The sequence below is a fragment of the Bos indicus x Bos taurus genome, chromosome 16, assembly GCF_003369695.1.
Source record: "Bos indicus x Bos taurus breed Angus x Brahman F1 hybrid chromosome 16, Bos_hybrid_MaternalHap_v2.0, whole genome shotgun sequence".
NCBI classification, from domain to species: domain Eukaryota; kingdom Metazoa; phylum Chordata; class Mammalia; order Artiodactyla; family Bovidae; genus Bos; species Bos indicus x Bos taurus.
This window is the reverse complement of record NC_040091.1, coordinates 53,087,045-53,105,140: the sequence shown is the minus strand read 5'-3', so window position 1 is coordinate 53,105,140 and position 18,096 is coordinate 53,087,045.

Below are 18,096 nucleotides of genomic sequence, written 5' to 3'. Positions count from 1 at the left end.
TTTTCTTGATGTAATTTTCCAAGTCGTTCCAGATTTCATCTACTTCTTCAGACAGTTTATCAGAGACAGACCGATCCGCTAGGGCCAAGTTGCAGCCGAAGGAGTTACAGAGCAAACTCAGATAATCGTTATCGGAGGGGCCTGGGGGGTAGGGCGCCTCGTCCTCACTGAACTGGAGGCTGTCCTGGGAAGCAGAGGCCCGCAGACTATCACAGCACCCCAAGTCGGTCTCCAAGCCCAGGAAGGTGCTCCTTGCAGGACGCTTCGGGCTGCTGCCCTTGAAGTCCCGGGAGGGTGCCTCCGGGAGCGCAATGGTGTCATAGACATTCTCCTCCATCACCTGGAGGTCGTGCACGCTTTGGTTCCAGGCTTCCCCGGCCGGGAGGGCTCCATCTCTTTATCTATTTGGCTGCAGCGGGTCTTAGTTGCGGCCTGTGGGATCTTTTAGTTGTGGCACGTCTGTCTAGTCAAAGCTATGGTTTTTCCAGTAGTATGAATGGATGTGAGAGCTGGACCATAAAGAAAGCTGAACGCTCAAGAATTGATGCTTTTGAACTGTGGTGTTGGAGAAAACTCCAAGGGACTGCAAGGAGATCAAACCAGTCAATCCTAAAGGAAATCAGTCCTGAATGTTCATTGAAAGGACTGATACTGAAGCTGAAACTCCAATACTTTGGCCACCTGATGTGAAGAACTGACTCATTGGAAAAGACCCTGATGCTGGGAAAGATTGAAGGCAGGAAGACAAGGGGACGACAGAGGATGAGATGGTTGGATGGCATCACCGACTCAATGGCCATGAGTTTGAGTAAGCTCTGGGAGTTGGTGACAGATAGGGAGGCCTGGCGTGCTGCAGTCCGTGGGGTCGCAGAGTTGGACACCACTGAATGACTGAACTGAGCTGTCTGTAGCATCATTAGTTTCAGCACGTGGGATCTAGTTCCCTAATCAGGGATGGAACCCAGGCCCCATGCATTGGGAACATGGAGCCTGAGCCACTGGATCACTGCAAAGTCCCCATGTACAGAGTTTCTCTTAACCTCCCTGTTTTCATTACATTCTTTGTTCTCACCCTTAGCTGTGATTGACATTCATGAGTCCAGGGACTTTGTGGTTAAACTGCTCCTGGGAATGTACTTGACATTTTCTTCTGCATAACAGAAAGGAATGGGGGCAATCAAAGTGTTTCTTACAGACATCCAGCCCAGCTCCCTGTTTCCCAGCCCTCCTTTCAGAGAAGCCTTGTACCTCCAGTACCTGAGGCTTTCTGGATTTCCATGGCTGGACTGTAACCTACGCTGCAGGCTACACTCCTGCCCACTACTACCTACACTGCAGGCACCCCATTTTCAGCTTTCCCTGCCTTAAGACAGATAAGTATCTTTGTACATCATTCTTCCTGCTTCTGAAGTGTGTTGATATTTTTTGTCTTCTATCACATCCCTCCTCTGCCCCTGTGGGTTTCTACATTAAAAATAAATTACTTTATAATTCTATTGGAGTTTTGGGAAGGAACCGACATAAATGCATGTTTAATCTCTCACGTTTAAACTACTACTTTAACCAGAAGGAAACACCTCATCCTTACAATTCCAAGCTAAGCAAATAAGTGAAGATGTCTTGAAAAAGAAGAAATGACAGGCATTTAGAAAACAGCTTTGCACAGTGTCTGGTAGCAAGTCACGTGTCATCTCTATGGAGAAGGCCCCACTCTATGTTAGAGGAAGAGTGAAAAGTTCTGATCTGGGAGAAATAAAAGATGAGGCAGGGATGGATCAGGGAATTCTACCTCTTCTAGGTTTTGTGTTTTCCAACCAGATCCCTGGGAACGTGTTTCTAGCAAAGGATGCAATGGATGTCTGGAGTCCTTTTCACATGTGAGATCAGTTTTTACACCCTGTAGTTATATAAACATACGTTCAATCCAGAGACACCTGGAGGAAATAGCACCTCTCAGTTCTTGGAGCCTGTGTTGTTGTTGTTCAGTCGCTAAATCATGTCTGACTCTCTTCAGCCCTGTAGACTGCAGCACACCAGCCTCCTCTGTCCTCCACTATCTTCTGGAGTTTGCTCTGACTCATGTCTATTGAGTCAGTGATGCTGTCTAACCATCTCATCCTCTGTCATTCCCTTCTCCTTTGGCTGTCTTCCTTTTCCCAACATCAGGGTCTTTTCCAGTGAGTCTGTTCTTCACATCAGGTGGCCAAAGTATTGGAGCCTCAGCTTCAGCAGCAGTCCTTCCAATAAATATTCAGGGTTGATTTCCTTTAAGATTGGTCTCCTTGCAGTCCAAGGGACTCTCGAGAGTCTTCTCCAGCACCACAATTCAAAAGCATCAGTTCTTTGGTGCTCAGCCTTCTTTATGGTCCAATTCTCACATCTGTACATGACTACTGGAAAAACCATAGCTTTGAATAGATGGACCTTTGTCGGCAAAGTGATGTCTCTGCCTTTTATTACTCTGTCTAGGTTTGTCATAGCTTTCCTTCCAAGGAGCAAGCATTTTTGATTTTCGTGGCTGCACTTACCGTCCACAGTGATTTGAAAATGATGGCTTCACAGTCTTTCAGATGGTGAATCTTCATGGTATGGAGTAGAACCCAGCATTTTTTCTAGCTCAGCATCCATTTCCCATCTGATGAAGCCTTGATGCTCTGAGGGCACATCTTCCCCACCTGAGTGGTTTAGTTAGGACAGTTTGAGTCAGTTGTCTGCAGAATGTTTAGTCGCTGATGGGGACCCAAGCTTTGCCTGTCAGATGCCCTTGTCTGAGACTTTGAATTCTGAGAGAGTGAAAAAAGCACCAGGAAAAAAAAATGGTTGGCAGTCATATATCTCAGCTGGTGTTCCTTGAGCAGACACTTGGGCCTTGAGAAGGCTCTCCCAGGTTTTGCTTCCAGGTCCCTGCAGATGTCTTATATGTTCTTGTACCAATTAGAGTTTTGGTTGCAAGATAGCTCTTGGAAGGATAAGGCACCTTAACATTGGTGGGAGGCTGGAGAATCAGACTTGGAACATGGGCGTGGACCAAGGCTGTTTGTAGGGTTAAGGAAGAAGAAGCATGAAAATAATATTTCAGTAGAAACAGTCCACCAGAATATATTGGCAGCTGCTGAGTAAGATATGCTGCTGTGTCATCAGGTTACACATCCCTCTTCCCCACCCCCCTCCTCCTATTTGTTGTTTAATCACTAAGTTGTGTCCGATTCTGCAACCCCATGAACTGTAGCCCACCAGGTTCCTCTGTCCATGGGATTCTCCAGGCAAGAATACTAGAGTGGGTTGCCATTCCCTTCTCCAAGGGATCTTCCAGACCCAGGGATGGAATCTGATCTCTTGCATTGGCAGGCAGGTTCTTTACCACTGAGCCTCCTGGGAAGCACCGTAAGAAAAAATAGAATGCTATAAAAATGCTCACAAAACTTTTCAAAAGCTACATTTGAAGCAGTAAACAAAACATTTAAGAAACATTAAAAAAAATTTTTTTTTAAACCTAACAAACAACTTCTAGAAAGTTCTGGGTATGGAGACGCCCAGAATTCACAGTTTCCCTGGGGCTTCTGCGACTTCTTCCACAGTTAAGACCTCTTCCTTGTTTCATGTGTCAATGTCTCCCAGAGGATCTCATGGTCGATTTGATGGTTATTGTTCAATTTGTCTTTGATCTGTGGAACCAGCAGGAATAACCTGTGCATCCCTAGGAACCTTTGGAAAAGGCAGCTGAGGTTCAGGCCACAGACAAGAGTCCCCAGGACAACCAGTATGTAGACATGCACCCAGTTGGATTCTGGTTCTTCAGAGCCAAACTCAGTGGGCTGGCTCCAGGCACCCCACTGGATTTTCTGGGCGTCTGCTGTCCTTATCTTCACAGTAAATTTTGCTTTGAATCCTGGTTTCAGGAAGTTGTATCTATTCCCCAAGTCACAATCAGTTGATTTCTACTGCTGCTGGTATCATGCTGTCTCTGAATGTCCAGCCAGTGCCAGAATCCCCTGTTGGACTGTGTCTGTCCTGGGCTTTTCCCACCAGCTGAGGCAGTGTGATTCATTGCAATGGATAGTGATATTGTCAGGTGGGTTGTACTGCTCTGTTTCCTTTAACAGCAGAACTGAATCGGAGAACTGGATTCTTGTTTCTTGGCTGGTACCGTTAACCAGGAAGTAACTGTACAAAGTTAATCCTGAGAGGTCTCAGAGGTGACATCCCACATGGGTCCCCGAGTTTTTCAGGTAATGAGGACATTCTCTTTCGATTTTTTTTTTCTTTGAGTCTCGTGTATACAAGAAATATTGGACATCATTGGGGCCTGCTTGGCTTTTGACCCAGGGGCATTTCATGAAATCCGCATTGTAGATAAGACAGGAGAACTTTTGGGCAGCCGTGCCTCTGTGTTAGTGTAGACCAGCATTTCTGAAAGCAGTCTTTGGTTGATATTTACTTCAACAGGGGGCGTGACTCACCTGTGGAGAGAACAGTCTGGAAAGGTGCACTGATAGTCCTTGTCTTTGAGTTTTTTCTTAATTTGCCCCTTCTCCTTGTGAATCAACACATATTTTCCATAGGTAGCATTTTTCTTGTAGTCCCAAATTAGTTTTATTGTCTTTGGGTCAAACTTCACATTTAGACTGCAGTTCATTTCCAGGATTGGAAGATTCTGGTGCTCCTGGGTCAGTAGGAGTGCAGGGTCCAGCAGCATGGACCCAGGGGACCCGCGGGCTGCCCAGAAGTCATGAAAGTGCTTCAGATCCTGATGCATGCCTGGGAGATGGAGAGGCAAGACTTAGTCTGGTGCTGGATGGCCGCTCCATGGGAGCCTCATGAGAAAGGCTGTGCTACCTTTGAGCTGCCCCCCAGGAGACATTCTTGGCTCCAGTCATCCCTCCACAGTCTGGGTCTCCTGGGTGTTAGACCGCACCCTCCCCCAGGCTCATATCTCTCCCTCCTCTTTCCTCCCACCCACACTGCCTAGTTCAGCTTTCAGTTTCCCTTCCTCTATAGCTCCTCTGGAATTGTTCTTAATTGTCTCTACTACTCTTTCCAGATTCAGTCTCTGTTAGGAGGGTGGGGTTTGCCAACCTTGGATCACTTGCCTGCCTTCTGATTGCCAGGGGCTGAGGGAGAAAAAGAAAGACCCTCCTTTGGGCTTCTGTAGTTCAAGACTGAGACAATGTACCACAGATGATGGGAATTTCCCCAGAATAAGAAAGGAAGTTGGAGTCTATAGACAGCCAACATGGGGCAAGCCCACCATGCTGCTGATTTCCATTCCAGGTCTCCCTATCTTTGTATGAGTTCTGCAAATTCCCAAGTCCTTTCCAATAAATTCTCTTTGTTTACCAGCCAGAATGTGTGGCAGGCTCTGTGTCTGGTACTTAAAGATCCATAGATGAAATGTGTCTCATGGCTCCCAAGTGAATTCTGTTTACTGCATCCTAAAACTTTGAGAATCTTGGAGTCTAGACTCCCAACTTGCTCCTGTACCACTGGGTCAACTACAATGTCAGGGGAGTAAATAACCTGCATGTCTTTGGCTGATAGCAGTTTAGTGAGGATGGCCATGGAGAATATTCTTTATGTTCTTGACCCAAGAGCAATCTGTTGACATCGAAGCCAAAGCACTGGGGCTTAAATGTGGGGCTGGGGAGGGAGACCTTGTGGCCAGTCCATTCTAAGGTGGTCCATTCAAGTCTGAGTACTCTTCTTCAAGGAGTTCCTTATTGTGGGAGTGGAGAGGCAATGTCACGTGAAAATGAACATGACACCACTTTGCCCTTTATAGGGACACCTTTCTTTATTGAGCTTCACTTTATTGTGCTTTTCAGATAGTGTTTTGTTTTTTTTTAAACAAAGGGAAGGTTTGTGGCAACCCTGCACTGAGCTTTGTGGGCATCATTTTTCCAACACTACTTGCTCACTTTGTGTCTCTATGTCACATTTTGGTGGTTCTAAGATTACAACTTGCTGAAGAATCAGATGATGGTACTTGCTGAAGGATTGGATGATGGTTAGCATTTTTTTTAAGCAATATTATTTTTTAATTAAGATATACATTTTTTTTTTTTAGATAACATGCTATTCTATACTTAATTGACTATGGTATAACATAAACATGTCTTTTATATACACTAGGAAACCAGAAAATTCATGTGACTCAATTTATTTTGATATTCACTCTGTGGCAGTGATCAGGAACCAGACCTGCAGAATCTCAGAGATATGGCTGTGCTCTGGTTTGGTTAAGGATTTAGCCAGCTCTGGGTGGTGGGGATGGAGGAGAATCTGCTGAAGCTGTGTGTAAAATACTTCTGTGTACATACGTTTACTTTTTAGAGGAATGATCTGTGTTTTTCAGGAGCTCACAGCTCACAGTCCAAAATACCCCCAAAGACTTCCTTGTTTCCTGAATTCTGAGCTTCTTAAAAGTGACCTCTTAGATAGTGATGATGGTCACATAACTCTAAATTTATGAAAAGCCGTGGGGTTCTATACTGTAAATGGGTGAATTTGGCAATTGAATGATATCTCCAAAAAAGCTGTTAAAAGTGGATCTTTTAGTACATATCCTTTTTTTTTTTTTTTAAAGCTAAGCAGCAGGCTCATCTTCAGAGAATCTGGGTGGTGTTGAGCGTGTTTGTATGCAATTGCTCACTTTTATGAAGCACTTTGACTCTGGATACACCCAGCCGCAGTACACTTGTGGTGTTTCTGAGTGAGTTGTTTGGCCCCTAATCCTGGCCTGAGGACCGTGTCTAATTCCATGGTGGGTAAAAGCTGATGCCTTTTTATTTATCACCCTGTAAATTGTGGCGCTTAAAGTCATGGGAGAAGCCACCAGTGCAGTGAAGGTTCAGCCAATTCCTATACTTAACATGACTCCCAGGAACTGGTATTTTATGCTGTGTTAAGTGATTAAGTGTTAGGTGACTGATAAGGGTTATTTGGGGGCAAATGCTAAGTAGTAATGTTGGGACTGTTGTGCTAAAGTTAAAGCCACAGTAGGAAAAAAAGGAATCTGGGGCCCACCTGTGGTCCCACATAGTACATCAGAAAAGAAGGTCAATGGAGAAGGCATTAAATGAAAAGAACTCAAATGTTCTTTGCATGTAGCCGTCCAAATGCAAGTCTGACCGTGTCGCATTCATTTCTGGTTTGTTCTCTGATGGCTGCCCACCCCAGCTGCAGAGAGTCCGTGCCCATCACCATGGCATGGGTGGCCCGAGGGCCCTGCTCTTGAGTTAGTGTCAGTTTGCAATGTAGATGTGGCCCACCCTAATCTAGTATGGTCTTATAACTTTAGTACATCTGCAAAGATCCTATTCCCAAATAAGGTCACAATGATGGATCCCGGTGGACATGGATTGAGGGGGGATACAGTTCAACCTGGGCTTCCCTGGTGGCTCAGGCGGTAAAGAAACTGCCTGTAATGTGGGAGACCCGAGTTCGATCCCTGGGTCAGGAAGATCCCCTGGAGAAGGGAATGGCAACCCACTGCAGTATTCTTGCCTGGGAAATACCATGGACAGAGGAGCCTGGCGGTCTATAGTCTGTGGGGTAACAAAGAGTTGGACATGACTGAGAACACATGGTTCAACCCACTGTACGAACTCCTCCTCCAACTGTTCCCGTCTCACTAAATAGCTCATATATCCTCTCACTTGCCTGCTGGGTAAGCCTGGAAGCCGTTCTAATATTCTGTCTTTACCCCCTTTCATTCTGCTTCTGAAACATATCTTCCCCCATCTGCCTTTCTCTCTTTGCAAATCACCATGGTCCAAGCTACCATCCCCTGACTAAAACAGCCAAAAGGCCCTCCCTGCTCCCTCTTCTGCCCTGCTGTGGCCCAACTTCTCTTCTGCAGACAGAATGTCTCTCTGAAACTTAAACAAGGACATTCCCTGGCCTGCACCCTTCCCATACCTGCCCATTGGGCACAAGAGGAAACTCCAAAGCCTGTGGACCATGAGCACCCATGTGGTCTGGCCTCTGTCTCTGTGCCAGCATCGTCTTGTGCCCCAGCCACAGTGATGGCTTTTCAGTGCCTGGGTCACACTTGCTGTGCTCTTTCCTTAGCACATGCCCTGCCATTCTTCCCCTTCACTGGCCCCCGCCCCCATCCCCACACCGTTACTGGTTAATTTACCCATCAGTTAGGTGTTTGCTTATATGTTACACTCTTGTAAGTGAAAGTGAAAGTTGCTCTGCCGTGTCTGACTCTTTGAGACCCCATGGACTATACAGTCCATGGAATTCTCCAGGCCAGAATACTGGAGTGGGTAGCCTTTCCCTTCTCCAAAGGATCTTCTCAACCCAGGGATCAAACCCAGGTCTCTTGCATTGCAGGTGGATTCTTTACCAGCTGGGAGCCACAAGGGAAGCCCTAAACATTTAAGAAATGACTTAAGAGTCTCAAGAAAAGACTCTGATAGGGCCGTGACTCCTGTGGCGGAGGCAGTCTGTGTCCCTGCACACTTGGCACAATCAGGGTCCCCGCAAGCCAAGCAGCTGCACCATCTTCATGTTCAGCTCTCACTGGGGCAGGGCTGCCACAGGCAAAAGAAAAAAAAGTCTTGTGTCTATGCATGCAGAGTCGCTTCGGTCCTATCTGACACTTTGGGACCCTGTAGACTATGGCCTGCCAGTCTTTTCTGTCAGAGAGGGGGTTCTCTAGGCAAGAATACTGGAGCGTATTGGCCAATACTGGTTGCCATACCCTTCTAGAGCACTCTATTGCCTACTACCCTAGCCACCAATCCCCCTGAGTACCTGGTGCTGCCAGACCCCTGCTACCTAAGCAGCTGCACCACCTCCACACCTGGCCCTCACAGAGGCAAACCCAAGTCCTCCAGGGCAGCCTCAGGAGCAAACCCCAGTGCACGACCCACGTGCAGAGGTGGAAATAAAACCACAATGGAAACCCAGGGACAGAGTGGCTAAGGAAGAAGATCCAAAACCTTCCCACCAGCCGTACAAGCAGGAGATTAAATCCACATGATCAACTAGGCAGACTTTGTCTATGGAATGTATAAAAGGCCATTGAGAGCTCCCACAAAAGAAAACACACTAGTTCTGACAGCTGTGGACAATGGAGGCAAGAACACACAGGAGTAGGACCAGATCAGAATCCGAGCAGCCCCCACTGCAGGTCCAGGGATCAGCACAGTGTTGGAGGGCATCCTAGGAAGTTAAGGTGGACTGTAACTCACAACGAGGGAAAGGACTCTGACAGCAGTGACTCAAGAAAAACATTTATTATTCTTATTTTTTGACTTGTTCTGTAAATTCTTTTGGACTTTTTTCTTTTCCCCCTCCTCTGTTGTAGTTGTTGATTTTATTGGCACTAAGAAATCCAATTAAGCTTTTGAGCTTTTTTTCCCCCCTCAGTCACATTTTTTATTGTCATAAACTTATGCCTCTATGTTGGGGTTTTGCAGTTCTGTGGAGTTTTCCTCTATTTTTTTCGTTTTTTTTTAATTTTAATTTTTCAAACCTATTATTACTTTGTCTACATTTATTCCTTTCTTTGCTTCTCCTACTGTTCTTTTCTCCTTGCAGTTAACCTTTAACATATATAAATCTTCTTTATCTACCTCTATTTAACTTTGCATATCTATTCTTTCTTTTCTTTCTCTCCTTTGCTCTCACCATATTTGTTAGTTTTGTTTTCATTGCTTTATTCCCCAGTTGGCACCTTCCTGTAGTTTTGTTTCCAGTTTGTGCTTTAATTAGTTTTGTTCTAGTAGATATAATTTTTGGGTTCCTTTGTTCACCAGGTCAGTCTGTTGTACTTTATTTTTGTTGGACTGTTTTGATTTTGTTTATGGCTGTATATGTATATGTGTATATTCAGTCACACTTTCTATTGTTGTTATAAACCTCTGCCTCTACATTGGGCTTTTGCAGTTCTGTGTAGTTTTCCTCCACCCCACCCTTTTCTTTCTTCTTCTATTTTTTTCTCTTTTCTCTTTTTTATAATTTTAATTCTTAATTTTTTTAAGTTGGATATATTTTTTTCTACCTTTATTCTTTTGCTTGCCTTTCCTACTATTCTTTCCCCCTTGCAGTTAATCTTTAATGTATATAAATCTTCTTCATCTAACTCTATTTGAGTTTGAGTATCTATTCTTTCTTCCTTTTCTTTCCTCTCAACATATTTGTTAAGTTTTGTTTTCATTGCTTCCCCACTCGGCACCTTGCTTTAGTTCTGTTTTCCAGTTTGTGCCTAAGTTAGTTTTGTTCTTAAATGGTAAATATGATTTTTGATTTCCTTTGTTTGCCAGATCAGTCTACTGTACTTTATTTTTGTTGGACTGTTTTCACTTTGCTCATGGGTGTATATGTGTATATTCCAATATTTTAATTATTATTTGCCTGGTTTTGTAACTGCCATTTGTCTGGGATTCATCTTTTGTTTCTCATTTTTGGATAGTTGTCTTAATATCACTTAATGCCATAACACATGACTTGTAAAATCTTTGTTCCTGACCAGAGATCAAGCCCTGAGCCTTTGGAGTGGGAACACTGACTCCAAGACCCTAGACTACCAGAGAACTAACCCTCAGTTCAGTTCAGTTCAGTCGCTCAGTCGTGTCTGATTCTGTGCGGCCCCATGAATTGCAGCACGCCAGGCCTCCCTGCCCATCACCAACTCCCGCAGTTCACTCAGACTCACGTCCATCGAGTCAGTGATGCCATCCAGCCATCTCATCCTCTGTTGTCCCCTTCTCCTCCTGCCTTCAATCCCTCCCAGCATCAGAGTCTTTTCCAATGAGTCAACTCTTCGCATGAGGTGGCCAAAGTACTGGAATTTCAGCTTTAGCATCATTCCTTCCAAAGAAATCCCAGGGCTGATCTCCTTCAGAATGGACTGTTTGGATCTCCTTGTAGTCCAAGGGATTCTCAAGAGTCTTCTCCAACACCACAGTTCAAAAGCATCCATTCTTCAGTGCTCAGCTTTCTTCACAGTCCAACTCTCACATCCATACATGACCACTGGAAAAACCCTAGCCTTGACTAGATGGACCTTTGTTGGCAAAGTAATGTCTCTGCTTTTGAATATGCTCTCTAGGTTGGTCATAACTTTCCTTCCAAGGAGTAAGCCTCTTTTAATTTCATGGCTGCAGTCACCATCTGCAGTGATTTTGGAGCCCAGAAAAATAAAGTCTGACACTGTTTCCACTGTTTCCCCATCTATTTCCCATGAAGTGATGGGACCAGATGCCATGATCTTTGTTTTCTGAATGCTGAGTTTTAAGCCAACTTTTTCACTCTCCTCTTTCACCTTCATCAAGAGGCTTTTTAGTTCCTCTTCACTTTCTGCCATAAGGGTGGACTAACCCTTGGGAGTATCAAATAGTGAGAACTCACACAAAGGAAACCACTTGAATACAAGACCTGGTATCACCCAACCACCAGTAGCACCCTCTGCAGGACACCTCACCTAAACAACAAACAACACAAAAATACAAACCAAATCATCAGCAGACAGGAGTACCACCTCACTCACCCTTGCCCATCAGAGGAAAAACAAGCAAACAAAAAAAACTCAGCACAAATCTCACCTTATACGAAGCTTGCACAAACCACTGGGCCAATCTTAGGAGGGGAGAAACCAAAAGGAAGAAAGAATTCAACCTTCTTCAAGGAAATAATTCAACTTTCCTTAAAGCCTGGGAAAAGGAGATCTCAAACACAGTAACTAAAAAGGAAAGAAAGAAAGAAAAAGCAGAGAAATACTGCACAAATGAAGGAACAAACTAGAAACACAGAAGTCCAAATAAATGAAGAGGAAATAGGAAAATTACCTGAAAAAGAATTCAGAATAATGATAGTAAGGATGATCAAAAACCTTGAAAACAAAAATGGAGAAAATGCAAGAATCAATTAACAAAGACCTAGAAGAACTAAAGAATAAGCATACAGAGACAACACAATTACTGAAATTAAAAATACTCTAGAAGGAATCAATAATAGAATATCTGAAGCAGAAGAACAATCAGTGAGCTGGAAGATAAAATGGTGGATATAACTTCTGAAGAGCAGAATAAAGTAAAAAGAATGAAAAGAGCTGAGGACAGTCTCAGAGACCTCTGGGACCATATCAAATTCACGAACATTTGAATTAAAGGGGTCCCAGAAGAAGAAGAGAAAAAGAAAGGGTATGAGAAAGATTTTGAAGAGATTATAGTTGAAAAATTCTCCAACATGGAGAGGAAACAGTCAATCAAGTCCAAGAGGCACAAAGACTCCCATACAGGATAAACCCAAGGAGAAACATGCCAAGACACATACTAGTCAAACTAACAAAGACTAAACACAAAGAATATTAAAAGCAGCAAGGGAGAAGCAAGAAGTAACATACAAGAGAAACCCTATATGCTTAACAGCTGATCTTTCAGCAGAAACTCTGCAGGCCAGAAGGAAATGGCAGGATATATTTAAAGTACTAAAAGGGAAAAAAATCTACAACCAAGATTACTGTACCCAGCAAGGATCTCATTCAAAAGTGATGGAGAAATTAAAAGCTTTTCAGACAAGCAAAAGTTAACAGAATTCAGTACCATCAAACCAGCTTTTCAACAAATGTTAAACTGACTTATATAGTCAAGAAATACAACAGAAGAAAACGGATCTACAAAACCAACCCCAAACAATTAGAAAACGGCAATAGGAACATATATATCAATAATTACTTTAAACGTAAATAGATTAAATTCTGCAACCAAAAGACACAGACTGGCTGAATGGATACAAAAACAAGACTCATATACATGCTGTCTACAAGAAATCCACTTCAGACCTCAAGACACAGATAGGCTGAAAGTGAGAGGATGGAAAAATATATTCCATGAAAATGGGAAGCAAAAGAAAGCTAGAATAGCAATCCTCATATCAGACAAAATAGACCTTAAAATAAAGATTACAAGAGATAAGGACACTACATAATGATCAAGGGATCAATCCAAGAGGAAGACATAACAATTGTAAAAATCTATGCACCCAACTTGAGAAACCTATATTCAGGTCAAGAAGCAACAGTTAGAACTGGACATGGAACAACAGACTGGTTCCACATAGGAAAAGGAGTACATCAAGGCTGTATATTGTCACTCTGCTTATTTAACTTATATGCAGAGAACATCATGAGAAACGCTGGGCTGGAAGAAGCACAAGCTGGAACCAGGATTGCTGGGAGAAATATCAATAACCTCAGATATGCAGATGACACCACCCTTATGGCAGAAAGTGAAGAGGAACTAAAAAGCCTCTTGATGAGAGTGAAAAAGTTGGCTTAAAGCTCAGCATTCAGAAAACTAAGATCATGGCATCTGGTCCCATCACTTCATGGGAAATAGATGGGGAAACAGTGGAAACAGTGTCAGACTTTATTTTTCTGGGCTCCACAATCACTGCAGATGGTGACTGAAGCCATGAAATTAAAAGACGCTTACTCCTTGGAAGGAAAGTTATGACCAACCTAAATAGCATATTGAAAAGCAGAGACATTACTTTGCCAACAAAGGTCCGTCTAGTCAAGGCTAGGGTTTTTTCCAGTGGTAATGTATGGATGTGCGAGTTGGACTGTGAAGAAGGCTGAGCACTGAAGAATGGATGCTTTTGAACTGTGGTGTTGGAGAAGACTCTTGAGAATCCCTTGGACTACAAGGAGATCCAAACAGTCCATTCTGAAGGAGATCAGCCCCGGGATTTCTTTGGAAGGAATGATGCTAAAGCTGAAACTCCAGTACTTTGGCCACCTCATGCGAAGAGTTGACTAATTGGAGAAGACTCTGATGCTGGGAGGGGTTGGGGGCAGGAGGAGAAGGGGACGGCAGAAGATGAGTTGGCTATCACCAACTCGATGGACGTGAGTCTGAGTGAACTGCAGGAGTTGGTGATGGGCAGGGAGGCCTGGCGTGCTGCAATTCATGGGGTCAAAAAGAGTCGGACATGACTGAGCGACTGAACTCAACTGATGCACCCAACATAAGAGCACCTCAATACGTAAGACGAATACTAACAGGCATAAATCGAGAAATTGACTGTAACACAATAATAGTAGGAGACTTTAACACCCCACTCACACCAATGGAAAGATCATCAAAGCACAAAATTAATATGGAAACACAAGTCTTAAATGATACATTAGATGAACTGTATCTCACTGATGTCTTCAGGACATTCCATCCAAATGCAGAAGAATACACCTTCTTCTCAAGTGTACATGGAACATTCTCCAGGATATGGAGAAATCTCACAAATCAAACCTCAGTAAATTTAAGAGAATTGAAATTGTATCAAGCATCTTCTCTGACCACAATGCTATGAGACTACATACCAATTACAAGGAAAAACTGTAAAAAACACAAACACATGGAGATTAAACAACACGTTTCTAAATAACCAACAGGTTACTGAAGAAATCAAAAGGGAAATCAAAAAATTTCTAGAAACAAATGACAATGAAAACATGACAACTCAAAACCCATGGGATCCAGCAAAAGCAGACCTAAGAGGGAAGTTTATAGCAATACAATCCTACCTCAAAAAACAAGGAAAACATTGAATAGACAACCTAACTGTACACCTAAAGCAACTAGAAAAAGAAGAACAAAAAAAAAAAAAACCCAAGAAATCATAAAGATTAAAGCAGAAATAAATGAAAAAGAAATGAAAATAACAATAGTAAAGATTAATAAAACTAAAAGCTGGTCCTTTGAGAAGATAAACAAAATTGACAAACCCTTAGCCAGACTCATCAAGAAAAAGAGAAGAGTCAAATCAACAAAATTAGAAATGAAAAAGAGGTTACAACAGACAATGCAGAAATACAAAGGATTATAAGAGATTATTATGAACAACTATATGGCAATAAAATGGATAACCTAGAAGAAATGGACAGATTCTTAGAAAAGTTCAACCTTCCAAGACTGAACCAAGAAATAGAAATTAGGGACAACCCAATTACAAGCACTGAAATGGAAGCTGTGATAAAAAATCTCCCAAGAAACAAAAGCCCAGGACCAGATGGCTTCACAGGAGAATCCTATCAAACATTTAGAGAGGTGATAATGCCTATCCTTCTAAAACTCTTTCAAAAAATTGCAGAGGAAGGCACACTTTCAAACTCATTCTACGAGGCTACCATCACCCTGATACCAAAACCAGACAAAGACAACACAAAAAAAGAAAACTATAGGCCAATATCACTGATGAACATAGATGCAAAAATCCTCAACAAAATTTTAGCAAACAGAATTCAGCAACACATCAAAAAGCTCATACACCATGATAAAGTTGTGTTTATTCCAGGGATGCAAGGGTTCTTCAATATATGCAAATCAATCAATGTGATACACCATATTAACAAATTGAAAGATAAAAACCATATGATAATCTCAATAGATGCAGAAAAAGCCTTTGACAAAATTCAGCACCTATTTATGATTAAAACTCTTCAAAAAAATGAGCATAGAAGGAACTTACCTCAACATAGTAAAGGCCATATATGATACTGCTGCTAAGTCACTTCAGTTGTGTCCAACTCTGTGTGACCCCATAGATGGCCTCCTACCAGGCTCCTCTATCCCTGGGATTCTCCAGGCAAGAACACTGGAGTGGGTTGCCATTTCCTTCTCCAATGCATGAAAGTGAAAAGTAAAAGGGAAGTCTCTCCATCGTGTCCGATTTTTAGCGACCTCATGGACTGCAATCCACCAGGCTCCTCTGTCCATGGGATTTTCCAGGCAAGAGTACTGGAGTGGGGTGCCATTGCCTTCTCCACATATCTGATAAGCCTATAGCAAACATTATTCTCAATGGTGAAAAATGGAAAGCACTCTCCCTGAGACCAGGAAAAAGACAAGGGTGTCTACTTTCACCACTACTATTCAACATAGTTCTGGAAGTCCTAGCTACAGCAATCAGAGAAGATAAAAATAAAAGGACTCCATATCAGAAAAGAAGTAAAGCTCTCACTGTTTGCAGGTGACATGATATTATACACAGAAAACCCTAAAGATAATATCAGAAAATTACTAGAGATAATCAGTGAATTTAGCAAAGTTGCAGGATACAAAATCAATACTCAGAAATCACTTGCATTTCTATATACTAAAAATGAAAAATCAGAGAAATTAAGGAATCAATCCCATTCACCATTGCAGCAAAAAGAATGAAATACCTATGAATAAACTTACCTAAGGAGATGAAAGAACTGTACACAGAAAATTATACAACATTAATTAAAGAAATCAAAGATGACATAAACAGATGGGGAGATAGTCCATGTTCCTTGGTAGGAAGAATCAATATTGTGAAAATGACTGTACTACCAAATGCAGTCTAAGATTCAGTGTGATCCATATCAAATTACCAATGGCATTTTTCATAGAACTAGAACAAAAAATTTCACAATTCATATGGAAACACAAAAGACCCCGAAAAGCCAAAGCAGTCCTGAGACAGAAGAATGGAGCTGGGAGAATCAACCTTTCTGACTTCAGGTTATACTACAAAGCTACAGTCATGAAGACAGTATGGTATTGGCACAGAAACAGAAATACAGACCAATGGAACAAGATAGAAAGCCCAGAAATAAATCCATGCACCTATGGGTACCTTTTTTTTGGAAAAGGAGGAAAGAGTATACAATGGGGCAAAGACAGCCTCTTCAATAAATGGTGCTGGGAAAACTGGACAGCTACATGTAAAAGAATGAAATTAGAACACTTCCTAACACCATACACAAAGATAAACTCAAAATGGATTAAAGACCTAAATGTAAAACCAGAAACTATAAAACTGTTAGAGGAAAACATAGGCAGAACACTGATGACATAAATCAAAGCAAATCTATGACTCTCCTCCAAGAGTAACAGAAATAAAATAAAAAGTAAACAAGTGGGACCTGATTAAACTTAAAAGCTTTTGCACAGCAAAGGAAACTATAAGCAGGCTGAAAAGACAACCCTCAGAATGGGAGGAAATAATAGCAAATGAAACAACTGACAAAGGATTAATTTCCAAAATACACAAACAGCTTATATAACTCAATACCAGAAAAACAACCCAATCAAAAAGTGGGAAAAAGACCTAAACAGATATTTCTCCAAAGAAGACATACACATGGCTAACAAACACATGAAAAGATGCTAACATTGCTCATTATTAGAGAAATGCAGATCAAAACTACAATGAGATATCACCTCACACCAGTCGGAATGGCCCTAATCAAAAAGTCTACAAACAATAAATGCTGGAAAGGGTGTGGAAAAAAGGGAATGTTCTGGCACTGTTGGTGGGAATGTAAATTGATACAGCCACTATGGAAGATGGTATGGAGATTTCTTAAAAAACTAGGAATAAAGCCACCATATGACCCAGCAATCTCACTCCTAGGCTTATACCCTCAGGAAACCAAATTGAAGAGACACATGTATCCCTTTGTTCATTGCAGCACTATTTAAAATAGCTAGAACATGGAAGCAACCTAGATGCCCATCAACAGATGAATGGATAAACAAGTTGTGGTTTATATACACAATGGAATATTACTCAGCCATAAAAAGGAATGCATTTGAATCAGTTCTAATGAGGTGGATAAACCTAGAACCTATTATACACACTGAAGTGAGAAAGATAAATATTGTATTCTAATACATATATATGATACGGAATCTAGAAAAGTGGTACTGAAGAATTTATTTACAGGGCAACAATGGAGAAACAGACATAGAGAATAGACTTATGGACATGGGAAGAGGGGAGGAGAGGGTGAGATGTATGGAAAGAATAACATAGAAACTTACATTACCATATGTAAAATAGATAGCCAATGGGAATTTGCTGTATGGCTCAGGAAACTCAAACAGGTGTTCTGTATCAACCTAGAGGGGTGGGTTGGGAAGGGAGTTTCAAAAGGGGGGGATATATGTATACCTATGGCTGATGCTGGGAGGGATTGAGGGCAGGAGGAGAAGGGGACGACAGAGGATGAGATGGCTGGATGGCATCACTGACTCGATGGATGCGTCTGAGTAAACTCCGGGAGTTGGTGATGGACAGGGAGGCCTGGCGTGCTGCGATTCATGGGGTCAC